At 39.0% G+C, this 12,500-nt stretch overlaps 1 protein-coding gene and 1 pseudogene across 1 annotated transcript in view; one reads left to right on the forward strand and one right to left on the reverse strand.

The window, feature by feature from the left end:
- The window catches only part of LOC137994244 (uncharacterized), a 19,530-nt pseudogene extending 8,004 nt beyond the window's left edge, over window positions 1–11,526 (reverse strand).
- Window positions 1–12,500, forward strand: part of LOC137994854 (uncharacterized) — a 114,572-nt gene that overhangs the window by 86,841 nt on the left and 15,231 nt on the right. The gene's annotated exons all lie outside the window — the stretch shown is intronic.

A 12,500-nucleotide genomic window follows, 5' to 3' on the forward strand; every position in this document is an offset into this window, starting at 1 on the left:
TAATTATCTCTTAGGGAAAAATCTCGTTATCTAGAGCTGAACTCTAAAGGTCATTTAGATTGACATCATGATAAGCACAGGGGTCATGTTTGGCCGGTAAAAACCTTGATCATATTGGGAACAAATTAATTAAACAAGGTTGTGCAAGGCAAGTATTATATGAACAGCAGTTTTTTCAATTCGAAATAGAATTTTAAGGGATGAGTCTATTTTAGGGTAGTCCATGTGGGTAGTCCATGTAGAGACTTCAAAATCGTGCTGTCCGCGTCCTTACTCATTCTGAGTTACAATGCTGACGCCAATCAACTGTTTAAAGAACTAGCAGTTCTCATTGAGAAGTGAGTGCTGCCGTTAAAGGTGTTTTTGAATGCAAATACGACAATGAGAATGTCAACAATAATATAAGTTATTTTATTCGCAAAATGACATGGTTACATGTATGTTCTTAGCGTATAACATTAACAAGTTACTGTTGGTGTGGCTAAGGCTTTTGTTGGGATTTTGCTTGTAGTAATTGCTAAAAGTGGAAAAGAAATATATTGGTTAACGAAAACCGAAGGTGTAACGAATAACTGTCTAACGCAACATGTAATAATAAGCGCTTTTTAACTGATTCTTAGAATGATTACTGACACTTTCATGCTTTTGTCTATCTAGCGCAAAGTACCATTTTATTGGTTTGTGCATGTAAATACATGCGATCTCCATGACATAAGATGTCATCGATATTTGGTTGTGTCCATAAATCGACCGAATTCCATCGATTGAAAAGCAAAGCTGCAAGTGACATAAATGCACATTGTCGGCCTCTAGAATGCTCACTGAAAGCTTCATGACCTTGATGAATGCTTCCTCGAATAGAAGTAATCATAATAGATCAGCAAAAAGTGCTAAAACTCATCTGTAAACAGCGAAACCTTGACTGTGATCAACTGTATTTATAACTTGCTGCGAGCACATGCGATTTTCTTATAAGACAGCTGCTGATTGGCTAGACTGCGCCATATAACAGGATTTCTGATTGGCTGTTTCTTAATGCGACGATGGGTCGAACCGTCGCATTTTTGGTAAAAAAAAGAGCAAGGCTGATTTTACAGTCAGGGAATTATAATTTCCAATATTTCGAAAAGGACGGCCTTTCTTCAGGGGATGTTTCAGACTGACCCTGTGTCAAGTTACGTTACACTTTAAAATAAGTACAATAAGTACAATAGATACCAGTCCTACCAGTTCTAAAAGACTAGGCTAAAGTTTAATTTAGTTTCCTTTTCTTTAATAGCTGCAGCTATATTAAATTATTAATTGCCTGATGTATTTACCGTGTTTTCAAATAAAAGGTGATGATGATGATGATGATGATTATGATGATGGTGCTTTATGCACCAGTCAATTCCAGCAGTGCCCATCCGGGCAATAGTGGGGCATAAACACAAAAAGATTCCCGAAAATATCGGGAGACAATTCGGGATGATTTCGGATGTTCTGAGATTCTGAGAAATTGTTTGGGACCGGAAAAAATAACCGAAAAGCGCCCCGAAATGTTTTCAGATTGGACACCTTACGAAGCAGACACAAAAACGTGTAATAATTGTTTTCTAAGTGTCAAATAAAAACAAGAAATACAAAGGGCGTAATCCAGAATCAAACCCGGGTATGTGTACTTATATCCACTACCTATCCACTGCGCTACAAAGGAAACTGCTGGGATTGGAGGTAGTTTAATTAGTATTTATGTGGACCTACCACAACCTAAACTAAAAGCTAACAAATATGCCCTGACGAGTAAAATAAGCACTTAATCCTAAACCCTAATCGCTACCGGTATTTATAGTGCTTAACCCTAATCATGAAACTCAGTGCTTAACCCTAATCGCTGTCGTCAGGGCGCTCGTGCCTTTATAGTAAATTACTTTGTGTAAACATCATAATGTGTCCAATCTGACTTCACCCGATGTTATCTAATGCTAACCCCCTGGTGGAGGCTGCAAAGGTCACATGACTAAGGAGCCACAGGACATCCAAACTATTGAAATTCTACATAAACATGGTGGAAGAACACCAAAAAAGTTCCGGGAGAGGCGACTTCTGGCCGTAGTTCAACTCATTTCACAAGAAATTAAGCTCCTCCTCGATCGTATGGTAAACCATTTTTTATTATATGTGACCGTCCACGGGAAAACCAACAAAAAGGTGATGACACGGGCACGCTATTTTAGCACGCTAGACAAAAGAAATTTTCTTTAACACGGGAGTGCCGTGTCGTAATGCACGCCTCATTAAAATTTTCTTGTGTGTGATACTACAAGTTGTAAACAATAGAGCGTGTTATACCAAACAAAAGAGCGTGTCAGCAAAACTAAAATCGAGCACCGCGTAAAAAGACACGGAGTGAGTGAAATTGCACGACAGCTACGCCAAAACGCTCGCTAAAAAACCAAGTATATAAACACTCCCAAAGCCGAGTGAGGGCCGACTTACCTGCGGAAATAGCTGAAAAATCCCGCAGAATACAGTATTGTGCAAAAGTAATGCAAACGTATTTCGCCGAAATTCGCGGCTTTTCCTGGCTTTTCGACGAAAAAATATCGAATTTTCGATGGAAGCGAATTTTCAACGAAAAGTCATGATAATTCTCAAGGCCTATTGTTTCCAACTACGCGAATTTTCGAACGAAAATTCCCTCGGAACGAAAATTGACTTCGAATTTTCGTGCGAAAAATCGCTCTGTTCGATAAATGACCTCAAAAAATTGAGCGAAATTTCGCTCTTTATTTGCTGTTCTTGAACATTCCCACGTATTTTCTGGACAAAAATTTGCCAAGTTCGAATTTGCCGCGACTTCTGCCGTCATTTCACAATGTGTAAGCTCTACAACAAACTCTTGTTCGCGAAGCAATCGCAGTTTTTGTTGTGTGAGGCAATCTTTTTTTTTTCGTTGGAAATAGCCGATTAAACTGTCGTCGGATCATTGAATCTATTTTCGATACGACTTTATTTACGCTAACCTTAACGCGTCTATTAAATACGCGTACATACGCTTGTTCAGCGATGTTGTTGATGGCGGCCGCCGATTCATGTCACAAAAATTCGCTGCTTCAAATTTTGTTATCTCGAATTTTCGTTTGGTTACCTCGAAAATTCGCTACTTCGAATTTCGCTATCTCGAATTTTCGAGAAAGATCGTGAATTTTTCGCTTCAAACCCTACGAAAAATCGTTCGAAAATTCGATGACTTTTCGTGGAAAATTCGCGAGAACAAAGGAGGAATTTCGACGAATTTCGTTTGCATTACTTTTTCAATTTTACGGTGCCTGTTTTGGCACGCATCTGACACGCAACACGCCACGCTAAACAAAAGGTTTGGAGTGCATCAGTGTGCACAACAAAAGCCACCGTGACATCTATTGTGCTACTCATTAAATATGCGCATATGGCGTGTTGTATGTCACGCTCATCGTGCCGTGTCATGCACGCGTGCCCGTGTCATCACCTTTTTGTTGGTTTTCCCGTGGATGGTCACATATATTCTTTCAAATCTCGCTGAGTTCATTCTCTGTCAAGCACATTTTTCTCGGAGATATGGCCGGATTTCGCCAACAAGCTGGAACGCTATCCGTTCATTTTAGCTTTCTAGTTTTTAGTGGTAATTAAAAGTATGCAACGTTTCCATGTAGACTTTCTTAGAGTGAGTGTTATACTTTCATCGAGAGTACTGAGAACTTTCAGATTCTCAGTCGTCCTTGCGAATAATGCTCACAGTTTTCACTCCGGGTTAACTGTAACCTTGTTTGGATTCGATGGAAAACAGTCTTGAATAACTCAAAGGAGACCTTAAGAATGACGTTTACGGCAAACGGCCAAAACTGAACTTTTTGCAGTCTGATTTCAGCCTATTATTCTACAAGCTTTACTCAAGTTATACAGAAAAGACCAAAATCAGAATTAATTTTTGCCGTTCAGTGCCGTCTGTCATAAACGTCATTCTTAAGGTCTGTATTAAGTATATAAAAAGCCTGTTTAAGTGATTTTCCTCAACTATGCTGAAGTACTTTCAAGGTACTCTTCGATGAATAGGAGAACTGTTATCTGGGTAGACTGTAATATACCGGATCCGAAATAATTAATGTCCACAAAACAAAAGAACAAAATCTTAGTTCTTTCCAGACCTGTTCCACTGACATGGTATATATCTTGTTTCCACCCTATTAAAATCATAGTCATTATAATTTTCTTGTTTCCAACCAATTCAAAATAAAGTCATGTAATATCTACACTGTTATGCGATTTACTTGTATTTGCTTTTAGGAGCTCTTATTATTGTAACACAAATTGTGAGAAGCTAGTAATCCTACATGTACCAATAATTATTAGGCTTGAAAGCCCATGCTTATCTGTTTCTTGTGCTTTGCGAGCCACAAACAGAAACTGTTTATATTTAGTATCTCTAGGATAGAGATCGGCATGTCTTGGAAATGAACATGGTGCCTGTTGGGGACAGTGCGGAATGGACGTAGCCCACGCAAGTCATTGATCATTTGCATCTCATCTCTATCTGCACTCACAGTCGAGTGTTTGCTGGTTTGCTTGTGGATGTTAGCCTCTTGGTCAAAGCCAGCTATGATGGTCTTTATTCCAGCAGCTGCCTTTGAGGCCCTGAGGACACCTTTAGTGGTTTTGTTTGCCCCCATGCCCTTCACAATTGTCTTGCTCATTCTATTGCAGATCTCTTGTGCAGCATCACATGAAATGTTGTTCCCTTGACCTCCCTTTAAGTTAACAAATCTCCCCCATATTACTCTGTGGGCCATCTCTCCAGACAGCAACACCTACATGTATGTATAAAAAGCACATGTGAACTTAAATTGAATTAGCTAGAATCTTCAATGGTCAAAAATAAGACCTGATTATGCAGGAGTGCTCCCTCCCCAAGGCCTGATTAAAGATGTACCATTCGATATTTGATGGGGGAGTCCAGACCAAATGTAGAAGAAATTGAAAAAAAGAATTTGTCTTGGAAAACATCTTATTACAAGGAAGCAAAATTAGTGTGCATAGACCTGGAGTCAATATGGCACTGAGAACTGTAAAAAGGGCTATTGCTTGTTTTATTCCCCCTGAATTGTGAAATCACCTTTCTTTTCCTCGTGAAACGTGATTTTGGTAATCACCGTGAGGCATGATTTTTGATAGTTATCTGTGGAACGAGAATCGGGGATTTAATTCACCGTGAGCTGTGGTTTTCAATCATGTTATTTTTAATGACGCAATGGTCGGCATTTTACTTTACACACCCAACATCTTATTATCCTGTTCCATCATCACAAATCGAGCTGTAAGATTTTCTCAAGTTGAAGCAACAAAATCATCCATACGTGCATCCAAATGATCAAGACCTCAGTGATGAGAAAATGGGCAGCATGACCATGGCAAATGCGTAAGACAACGCACAGTTAGGCAAGAAACCACTAAGTTCAAGGTTGGAACTCTTCCCCTTAACATGTATTAGACTGGTCTCCATGGAGGAGAGCGATTGGATTTTCCGCAAAATGAAGACAGTGAAGTGCCACCAGATGATGAAAGAAAAGATGGATCTTCATCTGGAATTTCTGAAGCAGGCCAGTTCTCTGAATACAATGACGACTCCTCTGATGACGACTCTGTATTAGAAGAAAATGGTGCCGAGCCTTAAGTTCTAAACAAAGAACTTGGTTTCCTTTTCACAGCACCAAGAACAAGAGGTGGGATAATGGTGCCGCGACATCAAACAAGGCAGTTCTTTGTCTGTAGTTCTTAACCAAAGAAAGAAAAACTGATCGTATAAAAACTTTTTTTTTTTTCTCATGAAACATGAAATGTCGAATTTATAGTCCATGAATTGTGAAACGGCCATTTTATTTAACATAAATTATGAGAAGCTAGTAATCCTACATGTACCAATAATTATTAGGCTTGAAAGCCCATGCTTATCTGTTTCTTGTGCTTTGTGAGCCACAAACAGAAACTGTTTATATTTAGTATCTCTAGGATAGAGATCGGCATGTCTTGGAAATGAGCATGGTGCCTGTTGGGGACAATGCAGAATGGACGTAGCCTACGCAAGTCATTGATCATTTGCATCTCATCTCTATCTGCACTCACAGTCGAGCCTTAACTTCTAAACAAAGAACTTGGTTTCCTTTTCACAGCACCAAGAACAAGAGGTGGTATAGTGGTGCCGGGACATCAAACAAGGCAGTTCTTTGTCTGTAGTTCTTAACCAAAGTAAGAAAAACTAATCGTATAAAAACGTTTTTTTTTTCTCGTGAAACGTCAAATGTCGAATTTATTGTCCGTGAATTGTGAAACGGCCATTTTATTTAACATGAAACGTGATCAATACCCCCGTCCCCCCTTTACCAGCCTCGGAAACGGATGTTTTCGCAGGATAGTGTCTGATGGACAAATAGTATAGCCTGCATACACCAAGACACAGCTGTCATACTTAGAGAGTACATAATGCAAATAGTTCTGGGAATATCTCTGTACGTTGCGTTGCGAGGTAGCAGTTCAATTAATATGAATAAAATAAGCCGGATAAAATTAAGGTTTAGTGTAAACACGGCTAAACTGTCATCGACTCTAAATGATTAATTATGCCTTTTACTCTCAAGAGCTACGAAAACAGCTATTGATGAATGATTCAACAAGAGATTTTCCAGACCAATATCAAAATAAATGCATAGAAACTAAGATCTGAATGTTGATTCTTGGAGTGAGGGGTTAATTTTGGGTGACTACCCAAACAAATGGCTATTTTTGACGTACTTTCAATACTGGGGTACTAAACCCTGTACTTTTTAACAGCTATGGCTTAAAGGAGCTGTCACAATAATTTCAGTCATTTTTCGGATGTACAAAATATCTTTAACATTAATGGAAACCTCAAAATAAATGTTCCTAAGGTTGACCAAAGAAATGATGATAAACGGAAAATAAATAAGGATGGTTTCGACTGAGAAAGATTAAGACGGATTACGATCATTTTTTTTAACGATGCGTCATCCGTGAAGAAGCTCCTTTAAAAAGACATTAAGTAATACAGTCGAACCCCGCTATTTCGAAGTCCCAAGGGAAATGGAAAAAAGTTCGAAATAGCGGGGTTTCGAAATAACTGGGGAAGCGTAAAATTCGTAGCAATGAACAATTTTTTAATAAATTACAGTACAGTATGAAGAAAGACACTGATTAAATAAAAATACAATGTCGAATGATCAGAATACAGACAGCAGAGTTCATACATTTCAGCCGGAAGAACAGTTCACTAACAGTGCGTCTTCTTTTTTAATTGTATAACACTGCTGGAATTTCTTAGCGGGACACTGCACGTGAGTGAAGCATTGTTAAGTACTTAATTACGCAACACGAGCTCAAATAAAATGCAATACGTTTCCAGCTGTGCTCTTATGTACGTACTCTGTTTTTGACAAACAAATACAAACGAAACTTTCCCAGTGTTTATTGATTTGCTTACCTTCTGAAGCTCGATTCGAGGTTTTCCTGATGCTAGGGGAAGGCTGGAAAATCGTTACCGCGAACGTAGGTGAAGTTTGTTCTGTTATTTGTGGCTTTTTTATGGCGCCTTACATTATTTGGGTATATTTTGAATTCACGTATATGCTAGTCAAATGTTGCGGCAACTAACAGAACAAATTTCAGCTCACTACCCCTCTTCTAAGATAAGAAATACTCATTTACGTCATTTTCGTCCGGACCAACAACCACATACTGTAATTCCTCCCCTCACTTTTAAGTTAGATGAATTTTACAAGGTATAAAGGTTCCTTGCACGTCATTAAATCCGTGCATTCAATTGGACAAAACGCACACTGAATACCAAGCAATTTAGTAGGCTTTATATTTTGTAAAACCTGTAATATACAATAGCAGGGACATTTATTTTCCAAAATTTCATTTGGCGTAAAGGGGATAGTTATTGGATTGGTGCTTGAAAAGCAGAAGTATATACTAGATAAACACACCACTTACAATCAGTTAAGTTAAGCAAGAATAACAGAAAATTTAATAAGTTAAAAAGTTGCAATGTGCAAGAGCATCAAAAATTCTTATCCCTAAAATTCCACTAGTCGTCAAGGTGATAAATCCTTGTACTCCCCATAATTATTCCAACTGTACCAGTGTAAAAATCCATCAAGTTTAAACCAGTGGATATGTACGAAGTAATGCAGTAAATTTTAAGACCTACACTGGAAAACAGCAGGGACAAACTAATTTTCTTAAATTCCACCTAGTCGTGTTAAGGTTATATAACTTACTTTATGAAGAACTTATTTCAGTAGGTGCGGTTACACAAACCACGGTAAGTGGCATTTGCCACGGTAAACAAGCTGTGGTAAATTTAACTTGGGTTTAGTTTACCGTGGTAGCATGCGGTTACACATGAGTTTATTACCGAGGTAAATTAGTCGCATTTCCGGCTTCATTTGCTTCATTGCGGCAATAATCGCTGTTGATATGGAATAATTTTACACTATTTTTACAGTATAGTTATAAAGTTATAGCGGAGCTCTGGTGAGCGAAGCGTGCCTGCGGAGTACCATGGGTAAGTAAATCTACCCATCCCAGAAAATATGGTAATCACGTGTCCGTACACCGCCCGCCCGTCCGCACCATAGGGCAACCAATGTTCAATCTCGCACTTTCTAGCTAGTTTGGGAGCACAGGAAGATTGATATTGCACACATATTGCACATCAATGTTGTGATCTGTTGTGATCAATTGACAGCTGTCAAAACAGGGTATACGCTGACCAGTATCACCTGACCGTATCGCTGGCTTTAGGTGTCGACCATCGAGGTCAAGTTACTAGTTTTCAATTGATTGCAGGCTCAAGTTTAATTTTTTTTTAATAGACCTTATTCACGATACCTGCCATCTTTGCACACGCGTAAGGCGTGATGGGATAAACACAATGTCACGTGGTTTCTCTGGGGGCAAACAACTCATAAAAGCTGCCAATACAGGTAATCACGCTGCGTTTGTTTATTCTAAGGAACAAAACATGGAGAACTTGTCACGTTAAAGAGGGTACTGGCAAAATACGGGTGATGACGATGGTTGTGTCGTTTTTGGATACAGTGACGACCATAGACATCCTCACAGTTGAGCAAGAATGAACTGAAACTCGGTGAAACTCGATCTGTACATTTTGCGTGATTCAAATAGTTTTCTCATGTTGAGGGAATAAACAAACTCAACTGCGACTACTTGTATTGGAAGCGTTTATCAGTTGTTTGCCCCCTGAGAAACTACGTGACATTGCTTTTGTCCCATCAATCTCTACGGGCATGGGCATGGGCATGGGTATCAAGAATAAGGTCTATTCATATGAAATATGTTGTGTTTTATATGTGCGGCACAATTAAAATTTTGATTTCAAACTGACCTCTGAAGCTAAAATTCAGCCAGTTTTTACAGGCAGGGAAAACATGCCAGTTGCTTTTGACTTTTGTCAACAAGGTCATGGCCGAGTATCAAGTTTGATTATAAGCTTATAGAACTTTAAAAAGCCTTTAGACATTTTCTCACCGCAAATAGAAAGAAAACGTATAAAGAATATTCAGTTATAATTCAGGCTGCAAAAGAAAGCTATAACCGATTTTCTTGCCTCGAGTTCATCCTTGAAAGAAGCAAACATCGGGAAGCCGGCTTAAAACATAAACAAGGATTTTCAGAGACACTTTAATACTTCACCATCAAATTAATTTGCTACGCTGCTCTTCTCTGCTTTATCCTCCAATCTCTGTTTTAAAACTTTGACTTCACTGTTTACGAAATCAAGGCTTGTTTTCTTTTCACCGTATCTTCTTTTCTTTTTTCCGTATCATGTGCCAAGAGGGGTTGTCTCGTTGCCCAATTGTGGCTTTATTTATGGCTATACGCTGATCTTCAGAGATGCGGAGTGTCTCAGTAAGGTAACTCTTCTTATCCACATGATTTACAAATTCCTCTGATAACACTATGTCTTCAACAGTCATTACAGGCAGGACGTTGCTCTTTTCAGGTTCGGGAGAGAGAAGCCACAAAGTGCCGGTGAAGTTGCCATACTTTTTTAAATTCTTGATAGAACCAAGAACGATCTTCATTGCTTATTTCTCTCCTAAGACAATTATACTCCTTTGGGCAAGGATATAATTCTCCAACAGATTTGACTTGGTCTGGAGCCATCTGCTTTTTCCATTTGCATTCCACATCTGTCCACATCTGAATGATCAGTGTGGCAGCATGGCTGCATTTATAGTTTCCTTGGGGACATTCACACTGAGCACACTTTATTTCACTTCCATCGAGACAAAGATACACATACGTTTGAATTCACAAATACTTCAAAAAACTGTTATCAAACCACAGAAGTGTCACAAAGCATACTTGCGATTATGGTTTTGTATTCAGTGAGTCTCGCTTACCGTAACCTTGTAAGACTTGTCCTTCATACTTGCATGCACCGATCCTTTGATTATTCCACTGAAAAGACTCTATATGGTTAGATTTATAATGTTTTTTGCCACTATGAATTGACTTCGGCTCACCAGAGAAGAAAGAAGTAAGAGCACTTATTGTTATGCCCGCCATGTTGGTTGGAATGGTTCATTGTTTAGAACCAAGCAAAAGTGCTTCCATGGTAACGTGACATCACACTTTGGTGCTCTATCTCGCAGAACATCAGAGTTGGAAAGCTTTGCTGTGGCCAGTGGACTTAACTTATCATTAAGGTCTCTACTTTAAGTTTCTTCTGGCTCAGAACCAACCACCTTAAGACTTACTGGATGTATCTCTAGGCTACTGTCTCTGTCAATATAAGGCTTTATCATATTAACATGACACAACTGTGTTTGCTTACGCCTATCATGCGTTTCTAAAACGTAATTGAGATTACTTAGTTTTTCTTTAATTACTTAAGGCCCAAAATATCTAGCCTGTAGTGGGTTACCAAGGAACTGGCAATAATGCTAAAACCTTTTGACCTGGGTCAAAACTGCGCTCAGAAGTGTTTATATCATACCTCTCTTTCATAGACTTCTGGGGAAAAATCTCATGGACACACCAACACGAGTCTCCTAGGTTAAACTCTCATTTTACAGATTAAGTCTAAGTGCCCATTTCACTGATTATGTCTAAACGTTCGTTTATCTTAGTGCTATAGCAATATTTAGTTCTAGAAACTGATTTAGAATGGTCATTTTTTTAGAGTTATTGTTGGTGTGTATATCCATTAGATCCCTTGCCGAGAACTGAGACAGCTCTATTAAGGGTAGTTCGGAAATTTGAGACATACTGTAATAAATTATTAGAATGGCTTTCACTTGATAAGAATTTATCTTTAAGAAGTTTAAGAGGTCCTCTCACTGTGTGACCAAAAACAAGCTCAAATGGGCTGAAGCCCAGAGATTCCTGAACCGACTCTCGAGCAGCAAATAACAGCAAATGGATTCCTTCATCCTCATCATGTTCTTCAGCGTCTGATGCCATCTCTCAAGAGCTCCTTGAATTTCGGGATGATAAGCAGAAGAGTTGTATTGTCTGATTCCTAGTTCGTTCATGACTTGCTGAAATATGCCTGCCATAAAATTTGAACCTTGGTCTGGCTGGATTGAGTTAGGAAGACCAACCAGCTAAAAGAACTTGGTTAAAGCTTTAACAATGGTCTTAGCCTTGATATTTCTCGAGGGTATTGCTTCGTGGTAGATTCACACATGATTGTCAGCAGGTATTGGTTTCCAGATTTCGTCTTCGGTAGTGGACCAACGCAATCAACAATAATATGGCTGAAGGGCTCCTTGATTGCTGGGATTGGCTGCAGTGATGCCTTTGGTATGGTTTGATTTGGCTTCCCTACTACTTGACAAGCGTGACATGATCTGCAAAATCAGCTACATCTTTTCTTAAATTTGGCCACTAAAAATGACTCAAAATTCTTTGTTGGGTCTTGTTGATGCCCATGTGACCAGCCAAGGGGGTTTCATGTGCCATGCTGAGAATTTCTGGGCGGTAAACTTTCGGCACAACTCACTGGTACTAGACAGCCCACTCATCGTCAGCTGAAACAGCTGGTGGTCACCATTTTCTCATCAAAACTCCGTTTTTTGTGAAGAAACAAACAGGATTCTGTGAAACTTCATTTTCATTAACTGCCTTCTGGAATAATGGCGAGATCACTGGGTCTCTATGTTGCTTAGATATGAGGTGTGATCTAAAATTCAGTTCAGCATTCTTCCTCAAACTGCTGATATCATCATCGTCTTCTAATGACTTTGCTCCAGGCAAATTGTTTGGGACAGTTTCCTTGAAAACTTAACTGATTTACAATAGGATTGATGACCACTTTGTCTCCAGCCAAATCATTTCCGAGAAGAATTTGAATGATAACTTTAAGGTGGCTCAAATCAGTAAGAGAATGAATGTCTTATTTATGAGAGTTGACCCTCTAAAGCTGCCATCTTATG

The sequence above is a fragment of the Montipora foliosa genome, chromosome 3, assembly GCF_036669935.1.
Source record: "Montipora foliosa isolate CH-2021 chromosome 3, ASM3666993v2, whole genome shotgun sequence".
In the NCBI taxonomy this organism is placed as follows: domain Eukaryota; kingdom Metazoa; phylum Cnidaria; class Anthozoa; order Scleractinia; family Acroporidae; genus Montipora; species Montipora foliosa.